A 12,162-nucleotide genomic window follows, 5' to 3' on the forward strand; every position below is an offset into this window, starting at 1 on the left:
AAGTCCCTATTAGACAGTGGAAGAGATGTCAACTAGGCAGTTGTATATATGAGTTTAAAGTTCAGGAGAGAGCTCTGGGTTCCAGATATGTATTTCAAAGTCATCAGTACATGTATGGCATTTACCTGTTAGGCTGGATAAAGACTAGCAAAGATTTCTGTTTTGATAGAAAAGAGAAGGGGTCCAAGAACTAAGCCCTAGGGCACACCAGTGTTTAGCGATTACAGCAATGAAGAGGGACCCAAAAAAGAACAGAAAAGCAGCAGCTAGTAGGTAGAAGGAAAATCAAGGAAACGGAAGCCAAGTTAAAAACATGTCATGAGGCAACAAGAGTAAATAACACTTTCTAATGTTGCAGACAGGACAAGTAAGGTGAGGACTGACAATCATTGGCATAGCAACATGGAGGCCACTGTTGACTCGTTTTGGTGGCGTGATGAAGACAGATGTCTCTTTGGAGTGCTTTCAAGGGAAAAGGAGAGGGAAGAATTTGGAGTAAAAAAATTTATGCAACTTTTTCAAGGAATTCTTCTTTAAACCGATGGCGACAAATGTGGAGTAGCTGGAGAGGAGTGGCATCAAAAGAATGTTTTTCCTCTTAAAATGGAAGAAATAATATTTTAAGAGGAAAATGTTGATAGTAGGTTGATAGGAAAGATCAGGTAGAGGGAAAAGGTGATGACGCCAGAGAGAAAGAGGAGCGTGGGTGGAAGAACGTCTGGAGCAGGCCAGAGGGAACAGACTGTAGATTGTGCATAAACAGAGGACTTTACTAGGACTGCCTTTACTGGGACTGCCTAGAGTTTATACGTAGGGACAAGGAGAAGGCACAGTGTATGCAGGTAGGTGCCTAGCTAGGTGACAGAAGTTTCAAGAAGTCCTCTTCTCATTCCTTTAATTTCTAGAAGAAATAGGAGGCAAGATCATGAGCTGAGAATGCAGATGGAAGAGGAGTCATGACAAGTGTGAGAAGAGTGGGCTCTTCCCCCCAGAACAAGCTAGGCTCTCCCCCGTCACTGGACCCCGGTATATGTTATTCCTTTTCCTGAGAAATCTGTTCTCCTGGGTCATCCCACAGACTCTTCCTTCTCATCATTCAGATCTCAACTCGACCATCATCTTCCTTGACCATGCCAACCAAAGCAAATACTGGGAACTACTTTCTATCATACTATGCTATTTATTCTTCTTCATATGAAATTATCACATTTCTTATGTATAGTTTATTTTCTATCATGCACACTAGATTTTAAGCTCCTCAATGGCAAAGGCTGTCCATTTTGTTCACTGTTTTATCCCCAATGCCAAAAAAGAGGGCATGGCACATGGTAGGTATTCAATTATAGGTACCATGGACTACATTTTGGAGATCTTAACCTCCCCAGAGAAATGTTGTCTTCATGGGACATCTGCTTAGAGTAGGTTTCTCAAAACCACATAAATATAGGAACTGAGGAGAGAGGTGAAATAGTAAACCTAGTTGTGTTCTTGTTGTAAGCACATGAAGAACAAAAGTTAAAACTTGCTCCATCCATGTCCTTGCTGAGACTACCTGTAACAACACTAAAACCAGTGATAACCTAGGTTTGGGACATGACTTGAACTAACCTCTAGCTATGACACTGAGACAACAATTCAGTTTTCTAAGTCTACCAAAAAACACGATTGGCAATGGGGACTCCAGTTCTATATCTCTTTTCATTTTCTCTCTAGTTTTGCCTCTTTAAGTGTTGCCAAATAAAGGCTAAAGAAAATAAAGGGAATTTTCTGACATTCTGCAAGAAGCTCAAGGCACAATACCCAGCACCGTATTCAATCATTGAGGGCCAACTCTTCACCTGGGAGCAGCTGGGGGCACCCAGACAGGGGCATGTAACCAACTAGTTTCTCAGGGGAGCTGAATGTCCTACTGATTTCTTAAGAAAAGAACTTTTTTTTTTCTTGAGAGTGAGTCACTGCAAGTTGTAATGAGTGTAAATGTCAATTATTTTAGAAAAGGTGAATGAAATTTGCGTGATTTTTAAAAGTTGCCTTTGGAGCACGTTACTTATTTGACTTAAATGGATGACACTAGTGAAACATCCATTTACAAAAAGCTGTCTTCATCACACTTCCATAAAAGCACTTTTAATAATTTTTATTATTTTTTGTTTTATTTTGGGGCAAACCATAGGGAAAGAATAACCTCCTGATGGTTCATTATACAGCATTTTCATGAGAAAGAAGCCAACAAATTGGAGGGAACACTGTGTTAATGTGAGCCGTGACTAACATGCTCTCTTCATAGCCATTTCTCAGGGTTTCATTTACACAAAGTGGCAGAGTCGGCTCTGCTGAACTAACTGTACATCCCCTTTTATGGAAAATATCAACAGGGATTTTTTTCTTCAAGGCTGGAGGTCTTTTCCTCATCTAAATATTAAAGTCTGACAAGTCTTTCCAACTAACTGGAGAATAATCATGCTTGCTACTTGTTAATTAGGAGCAGGGTGAGGGATAAGGAGGGTGGGAGGGAGATGCAAGAGGGAGGGGATATGGGGATGTATGTATATGTATAGCTGATTCACTTTGTTATACAGCAGAAACTAACACACCATTGTAAAGCAATTATACTCCAATAAAGATGTTAAAATAAAAAAAAGAAGATGTAAAAATTTAAAAACATAAACAAAATTTAAAAAAATTTTTTTAAAAGCTGAAAGTGTTTCCTGGTGGTTGCAACAAGTTTCAACATGATCCCAGGTTTTGTCAATAACCACAAGGGGAAAAAGAAAGCAAAAGGAAAATGCCTCTCTAGAGTCCTTCATTTCTGAGAGAAGGGTGAATGCTACTCATATTTTATCACTCTCATTTGAAAGACATATTACCACCAAAAAAGGAGGCCAAATGATAGACCCAGCCATGTGCAGAGTGGAGAATACAGCCCAGCAAGGGAGCCAGGAGACCTGGGTTCTATGATCAATTCTCCTATTTATCTATGTGACTTTAAGAGTCTCACCTAGCATCCCTGGACCTCAATTTCCTTCAGTGGGTTTGGAGGAAGGATTATAGGCTATGAAACATGTCCCAGTTCTAAAATTTTATTTCCACAGCCACTTTAAATTCTTGAAGAAAATTTTTACAAAACCCTCCTGAAAGTCTGGGCATTGTAGTTTGTCTCTTTCAGTAGGCAAACACTCAGTATTCTGATAGCTGGTATTGGTTTGCAACTTTTCAATTTTAGAATATTTGAGCTTTATATATACATTATCTCATTTTGTCATCTGAGCAGTCTTGAAAATATATTATCACTGTTTTCTTGACAAGCTAGAAAGAAAGAGAATGAAGGAGACAAAAGATGAAGTGACTTGCTTAGAATGGAGGTGCTACAACCAACACCCAGAAGTATTTGTCCCTATCGCCTCACTTGGAATTAAAACTCACCAGTACAAGCCCATATCTAGAGGCCAGTTACTACGTAAGAAATAGAAACAAGCAGTCACTATGGAGAGAATTTTTTTTAAAACGCTCTGAATTAAGAAAGATTACAAATGGTTCCCATGAACTCAGATAATATATCACATTACTTTACCATGTTGGGTTTTTCCCCCACCATTTAATAATTCACTGTTCTTCAGAAAAGGCAGTCTAAAATAAATTTGTCTGCAGTGGCAAATTTCCTAAAATAAATATTAAACACGACTACTGGAATCTTTGTAGTGTGTTATCAAAATAATGAGATATAAATGCTCCATTTATATACCACATACCTATTAACAATAAAAAAATATACACATCATCCCCAGGCCTGAACTAAAATTTATATTTACATTACTCAAGAAAAAGAAAAAGAAAACAAGGAGTAGAATCTTAGAAGTGTTCAAGTATAAAGGTTACTGTCAGCACTCAGTGGTACCATCAGAAACCTTACTCCAAACTGTAGAACCACCAAAATGAACATAACCCAAAAGCAGACCTTGTATTTTTTTCCCAGGGGTTATAACTTTCAGGCCTAGTGCCATTCCAGTTGAAAAGTGATAAAGTTTGAACTTCATCAAAAGGCATACAAAATATGTTTTAAAAGACCATAAAACCATTAACAAAAAACCCTGCAAATCTAGCTGCAGTACTTGCTGCTCTGCATTTCACCAAATCAAGGAATGAACAACTAACATCCATCTGAATGTCATAATTTACAAAATGCAAAAAGTTCATATAACTGACTCATTTAATTCTTGCAAAAATCCTGTGAGTTAAACCCAATTTACAGGTGAGGAAAGAGAAATTAAGTGGCCTGAGTACAGAAAACCCGGATGATGGCTTTAGATCGTCACTCTGCCATGCTATTTCTGAAGCAGTAATACAAAAGCAGGCAGGGTGTACTATGGGACTAATGGGCAAATATATTTAAGCCATTAAGAACTAGGAGAAGTCTTATAAAAATAATATACAGAACTTTCCTAGAAAGCCACTTTTTATTGCCCTTCTCCACTTGTATCCAATAGGCAATAAGAACTAAATTGAGAATTTAACATTTAAAAAAAAGACACAAACAGAAAGAAGGGAGAAAGGAAGGACACAGGGAGAGAGGGAGAAACAGAGCAAGGATACATTTCCTAAGCTAGCTAAATGAATATATTCTCTTCTCTGGACTAGAGATTGTGATGGCAATATGCAATTGTACAGCTTAGGTTAAAGAATGAGGTCTTAGGGAATTCCCTGGCGGTCCAGTGGTTAGCACCCCATGCTTTCACTGCCGAGGGCGGGAGTTCAATCCCTGGTTGGGGAACTAAGACACCGCAAGTCACACAGCATGGCAATAAATAAATAAATAAATAAATAAAGTGAAGATTAAAAAGAAAAAAAAAAAAGAGGTCTTAAACAAAAAAATCTGTAATTGAAATTTAAACAGAAATATTAAGATAAAGAAAACTGTTAAAATCTATTAAAACTTCTAGGATTTCACAGTACTTTAAAGAGTGATCTATGGTAAATTCACTGATTATGGAGGTAACAAAAAATATTTACAAAACCAATTCCAACTTAATTCAAATTTAAAAGAAAAAATTGATACCTAATCCAAACTAACCCAAACCTTATTTTTAGTATACACATTAATTTGAATATTCCCCTTTAGTCACCTCACTAGGAAAACTGCTGTTCCTGCCTTAACCCTCATCAAAAACATGGCAATTCCCGAAGTAATCTGAGTTTACAAATAATCTACAGTAAGATAAAACAGGACTCAACTATTTCCTCTTAATCCAACATTCTTTGTTGGACCTGCTCTTGGTTGTATCAACCCTCCCAACATGATTCCTGGTAGAGGAGCATTCCAGAGTATCAGAAGAAGGGATTCAGACATGGTGATATCTGAGATCCACCCCAAAATGAGAATCATACCATTTGTGAATATTCACTCTGTTACTAAATAACCCTCCAAAATTATGGTCCTTTTATATGTATGATTGTGGAAGTTAGTCATGAAAGTGATGTGTCTGTGTAAATTGTGTGTGTTTCTTAGTGTTCATCTATGGAAGTGATCTGTCTGCAAGTAACTGTACCTGTCTACGAGCGGCTGAACTGGTCTGGAAGAGCCAGAAAGGAAACTCAAATGAAGAAACTCCCTGAAATAAATTTTATTATTATGAAACCTAAAGCAACCTCTGACCAAAATGAAGCAGAAAAAAATAAGTCTACATTTAAAATACTTAACTCTGGAAATACTAAATTACTAAATGAAAAATTAATCTGAAAAACCAAAAGACATACAAATTAGTTTTCCATTTGGACAACTTATCTTAGCTCAGAATTAATGGTTTTGAAAAACTCTGTGCATTTTTCATAATTTGGAAAGAACAGGCACACCAATCTAAAAATGGACACAGTTTTGCACGTCAGTTATAACAGATGAACACAAAAAGACATGAAATCTATTGTGACTATGTAAGGTGTAACTACAAACTAATGTAACCTATTTAAAATCTATTTTAAACCATATTTTAAACTTTTGCAGACAAATAAGTGTGGTTCTTCAACGAACTGAGCTTAAGAAACCACATACTCATCTCCCTGTTGCTACTATTGCTTAAAAGACTTTGGAGGCCCTGTTTTGTAATCCTCCAATTTATGACTGACCCAAGAAAACAGACCGGCTACTTCGGTTCCACAATTTGTGCTGCCCTCCACTTCCACTTCGCTTTTGACTACCTACCTGTTTTATTCACCAGACTTGGCTCAAATATATCTTTTGACTATTTTGAAATATAAAGACTTTGTTCAAAGTTAGAAAACTTGTCCACTGAGGTTATCAAAAGAGTATGCCTCAGGCTCTATGGCAGCTCTCAAGGAGGTGTTCCTGAAATATTCTGAGCAATTTCAGAATCATTGAAAGAGGTATATACAGCCTTGAAAGTGACTATACTGAATCAGATTCAACACTCCTTTATATAAAAAGTTTTATTTTAAAAAATTGAATTAGTTTCTAGCCATCTGATTTATAAATGTATCTTAATAAGTAAAGATATAAATAAAATATTTTTAGGCATTCCATTTCATCCAGACATATATGTCGAGGATCAATGGCTTTTCTAAAAAGTTGAAAAAAATTACCAAAATTAACATGAGGAATTTTTGTGCAGAGCAACTATTTAAACAGACAATAAAAGTTAGACAAAGCAATCAACTTAGTTAAATAAGCCCACTGGGAGGAAATCTCAAATAAAAGTAGAAAGAATATGGCTTGTTAAAACAGGAGCCTATGAGATCCTATCCTCTATGTCAGAAAAGCATCGATTTAAGAAGGTGTACCCTCTTTTGTCTACTTCTCTAATACTCAATCTATTCTCTTTCTCTGACAAACTCATATTATACCAGATAACAAAATTATCTAGGTTTTGATGAGTACCATATACTTCTCTGTCCTATTTTGAAGTCTGGCTACTTGGAATTCAACCCATCACATTTGGAACTATATCTAAAAACAGAAGATTTTAATCTATTGCGTTCTCAACATGCAGACATGACTCAAACAACTATGTGAAAGTCAATGAAGAAAAAGAGAATAATATACTGAGCTAGGCAGAAAAGATATTAATCAGATTTTGCATCAAGTCTACTTCCCCACAGATTTCCAAAGAATATGGATACTACTGAAAGGGCCATTTTATCTGGATGCATAATATCAAACTTGCTGAAGAGAGAAGACAAGAGAAGAATGGTTTACAATATTATCAAGTGGGTATACTTCACTTTTTCAGTGAGATCATTTATCTGAAACAAATTCATCAATAATATCTAGCAGAATAGATAAATTTCATAAGACTGATTGCAAAGTAAACAGATTACTGATAAAGGCATCATTATCAATAAAAAGACTAATGGCCCTTCAAACTAAGGCTCCCATCTTTCATATGCTTCTAACTCCAAATCTGTTCCAAAAAAGGGTTTCATAATGAAATAAGATGTGGTCATGTGTAAAAGACCTAGATTTGGAGGACACTAAATGAACTGTAGGGGTCTCAAAGTGAACATTCTAAAATAAGTTTACTAGTCACTAACCAAAACGAAATGACTTCAAACTATTGAAAAACCACCAATAACCCTCCAAAAGAAAAGACATAATTTCAATGAATCCTTTTACCATACTCTGTACCTAAAATTTCCATCACAGCATAACTTTTCAACAAACTATCATTTAGAGTTTTAAATAATTTGTTTTCTTCACACCTGTGACACATAGGTGTATTTCTAGATTTTCTTCTTTCTGATCCAAGTTATATTTTTTTAAAAGACAATGAATCTGATATGCTATTGCAATTAAGCAGGGGTCATTTCCATTTTGCAAGCAAGATGTCCAAAAGAAAAAGATAAAAGTGTCAATTCCTTAAATAAATAAGAGTCACGTTAACTTTAGAACTCAGAACCTCTCTATCCTAGATATGGAAGATAATTTGATGTTAATTTCTCACATACATAACAGTTCTTGTTGGTACATGGAACACGGGCTCTTTATAACAAATACCCCACAGATCTTTAATTGGTAGCTAGGAAACATGCTTTTCTTAATCATTGAGTCTCTTTTAAATATTATATTTTTAAATACTCATTTAGGGAAACTAATGAGGAAAGCTATGAGAGGGATAAAGAAGGTATGTTGTTTTCAAAATTAAAATTTTCAGGACATCCGTCCAGCAGGCACAAAACAACATAAAACAAATAACTAGATAATCAAACAATGAAAGCAAACTGGAAATAATATGAAGGCTTTTTTAGAAACTATTATTGCACATGTGCAATAATTACTTCCATCAAGACTTTTATTATACATTTGTTTTTATGGAATCACAATGCACAAGTGCATGTTATTGTTTAAACACATTCACCACATACCTCATAACAGAATATGATGACAATATATATTAAGGATAATACAGAAAATGTGGCTAAATGCACTCTGTATTATGTTTCCATAATACAGCATGCAAATGGTCCTGACTAAGCAGACACAGGAGATGGTCGTTAGTGTACACGCTGTGAATGTATATTATGAATAATGCATAAAACTTGGCTAAATCCTAATGAGTCCATTGACATCCTATGGGGTCCAAAGGAAGCTCAGATCCCAAAGCCCTGGCACATTTCTACCCACCAATCATTATAAAAAACAATACCTTGAAAACAAAGGACATTAAACTACATGAATGCACTCTCATTCTAAGTAAAGGTTTTGAAGTAAGCACAAAAATGGGAAGAAACTTTGAAAAGAGAGCTAAAAGTCCATCTTACACCTCACCCCACTTACAGTTTTTCAGAATTATCCATTGCTATTTAAATGGGACAAAAGCTGCAGTTGAAGGTTTGATGTTATTTCTTTTCTCTGGTTTTCTTCAGGGAGCTGCTATTACAAGGAAGATCTGAGCAATCCCTAAGAAAAGTGACCTAACTCTTAGACCACGGTGGTAGAAAGTCTTCCTGCTTTGAAAGAGTAATGTTTACAAAATGAATTATGGTCCATTAAATAAGGAAACAGATACAGTGTGTCTGAAAGCAGTCTTTATGGTAGCAACGCCTTAAAAATCTAGTTTTTACACAGCTTTTTAAAGAATCAAAAAAGAATTCATGAATATGTTCTTGCAGCACATTGAAAAAATTAATGTTTTTTTCAATAGCCATTAAATACTCTTAAAAACTGAGTCCTTGCAAAGAGAAATCATATGGATTATCCCTATATGAGTATACCCCAAGATGAACACCTATACAAACATGACCAGCACGATCACTAAGCCAAAATGCAGAGCCGAGCAAGCTGTGCTTGAGATGCACAAATCAAGTATGTGACAGAAGCCTGTGCACCCAAGCCTCTCCTCAGAGCGGGAGTGGGAAAGCGAGGACAGCTGCTCCTTCGCAGTGCTCCCAGGGGCCGGTGGGAAATGGGCATTCTGAGAACACATCCCCAGGGTACAGTGCAGACAAGAGGCAAGGGCTGGCCACTTGGGGAAGCAGCAGGCCAAGAAAAACCCTGCACTCTCAGAAAACATGCAAGAGCGAAATGTTGCAGTGGGAGCCAGAGTTAAAGTTCTGGGATGGAGTTCTTGACAATTTGCCCAGCTCCCTGCCATTTTCCCATCCCTTTTCCAGGTATGAGGACTGGGCACAGTCAAGGCAAAGGCAGAAGCTGGAAGCTGCCGCAGAACCTAAAGCATGGAAATGTATCAACACCTCCATCGCTGAATTCTAAAACGCAGGTCATTTACTAGCCCATATTTGGGCTAAAACTCAGCTCACGGCTTTGCTGCAATGGTAATTTCACCTATAAGGTGTGAGTTGAGGACTCCCTGGAAGACCCGTTCTGTGAAATAATATTGCCATATTTTTCCATCTCTCACTACCAGCACAGCCCGAAATTCTAACTCTAAATGTTTATGAAAAACAGCCCTTCATAAGTTTCTATTTAAAGTACAATACTCCTGGGTATGGTTAAGTAAGAAAAATTATGATAAATTTCTGTTTGCTTGAAGAACTAGGACAATGGAGGAGACTCGCATGTTTGGGGTAGGTACTGGGCGATTTAAAAATAGGGTAAAAGGTTAAAGATGGGACACGCTGCCATTAACTCTGCTTTTTCGATTGGACAGACTCTAGCACAGCCAGGGATTCTGTGATGAAGAATTAAGACTTTCAGTGGAGACTTAAAGTTTAAAACTTTCTCAGCACTGTATTATTGTTTGTATTTACACCTGGGTAAGTAAGCACTGCCACTGTTGCTAGAGCATGAAGTATGAAAATCATACAGAAAAATAAGGAATCTGCTATAACCACTTCTGTTTTCCTTGTTCTGAAATTTGCCTCCTATCAAGTGCAATAGAACAAAGTTCAGCTCCTGATATAACAATTCCATCAAGCTATTCTGCCTTTGAAAACCATTCTCCACCACGGCTTGTCCTGGTGACACTTAAGCGACTGACAATTGCTTCCCTCCCCACCCCACCCCCGTGTTTCTTCACCCCTCCCAGATGCCACCAAAAGAATAACAGAAAGTCTCTCAGTAGCACTTTGCTTCTCAGCAGGAAGCTGTACTGTTTGTGATATCCATTTTGATACAAACCTAAATTAGGCCTCTGGAAATAGGTAATGCATAAAAAGAAGCATTTTGTGTCAACAAATTATTATTATAGGTTACTGTTAACACTTGGAAGATAGAGGTGAGTTCTGTAGCTCCCCACTGAGGTGACTATTTCTCATGAAATCATAGGCCCTACCTCAGAAGATGGTTCAGGTGAGCTTGCAATATAAGGCAAACTATCTGGTTGACCTAGAGGATTCTGACAGCTAGTTTAAGTGGGGAAGCTAAGAGCAATGCCAGTTAAACAAAAGGATCAGCTCAGCATGTCGAGCCAGCCGTCAGCTAGCACAAGTTTAACGGCTGACAGAGCTTGGAGATGTAGGGAAACGAGAACGTATCGCGGTATTTTACTATCAGACAGATTTAAGACTCTTCTCTACAAAAGTTCTCCTTGTGAAGACACAATAGAGGGGCAAAAGTTCAGAGCAACAACTATTTTTTCAAAAGGTCATTTGTGATAAAACTGTTAACTAGTCCTGTTGAAATAATAAATTAGAATATTGAATATACTGAGGTTTCTCTAACTATTTCTTCATATAGTTTTGATGGTAAATAAATTTTGTTTTGGAAATTCCCTGCTCAAAAATTTAAATTGCTGGTCTATAATTAAGATTCTGAGAAATCTAAGAACTTACCCTAAAACTACTCCTGCATTATAATCCTAGCACCAATTCTTGAAAACATTTATCATTTTACTTCTCCTAATTTAACTTTTGTAATATTTGATTCTCTCTTATTCTTCTTTCTGCATCACTACATTAAGATAAGAAGCATTCACAATCTTAATAATTATAAACATAACTGAATTCAAGGATCCAAATCAAAGACCACTTTCTATCAACCTATCTTAGTGAAGGAAGCACAAAGAACATGCATGACATCTTCTCATCTTTCAACCCAACTCAGGTCACTTTCCAGTTAAAAACTACAAGAGAGAATCATCATGTCATACAATAACTTGGCTTTTCCTTCTTCCTCATGCATTTTTATTCTGTGTTTTGGTAAAAATTATCACGTGGGACTGACTTATCTCATTAAAATAAACAGACATGACTGAGTTCAAATCTCTTGAGACACAGTAAACACAATGCAAAATGTAATTCCTCAAATTGGAATAACTGGTATTTACTGAATAAATAACTAAATAAGTAAAGCTTCTTCAAAGTGAGTATCATAGGTTTATGATGAAGAGCAACAGAATTATTCTGCCACTGGTATCAAGGAAAAAGAAAACAGCTAATACGAACAACCAAAGTTTTATAGGAAGTTGAGTAGACTATGGATACCAGCCAAATTTCATAGCTGCAGTTTTTAGCTGAGTCTCTAAATTTGAAGGCAGAGTAAATGTTCCTCTCCCCTTTCCTAGACACAACCCATAAAATGATAGGCTCTTTTTAATGTCTAAGAATGTTGTTTAGGTCTCATCCTAGTCAGCAACAAGATCTTCAGACTGAGAAAATACCTAGTCAATCGCATTAAGCTGCAGTGTATAACATTTTAACATCAAAAGTGCTGGAATCACACACTTCAGTTTAAGGCCACCATACGAACCCAGTACA

General features: G+C 36.6%; 1 protein-coding gene across 3 annotated transcripts in view; it reads right to left on the reverse strand.

Moving 5' to 3' along the window:
• The window catches only part of SOX5 (SRY-box transcription factor 5), a 997,819-nt gene that overhangs the window by 960,457 nt on the left and 25,200 nt on the right, over positions 1 to 12,162 (reverse strand). The window lies entirely within an intron of this gene.

Source organism: Eschrichtius robustus, chromosome 13 (assembly GCF_028021215.1).
Source record: "Eschrichtius robustus isolate mEscRob2 chromosome 13, mEscRob2.pri, whole genome shotgun sequence".
Classification (NCBI taxonomy): domain Eukaryota; kingdom Metazoa; phylum Chordata; class Mammalia; order Artiodactyla; family Eschrichtiidae; genus Eschrichtius; species Eschrichtius robustus.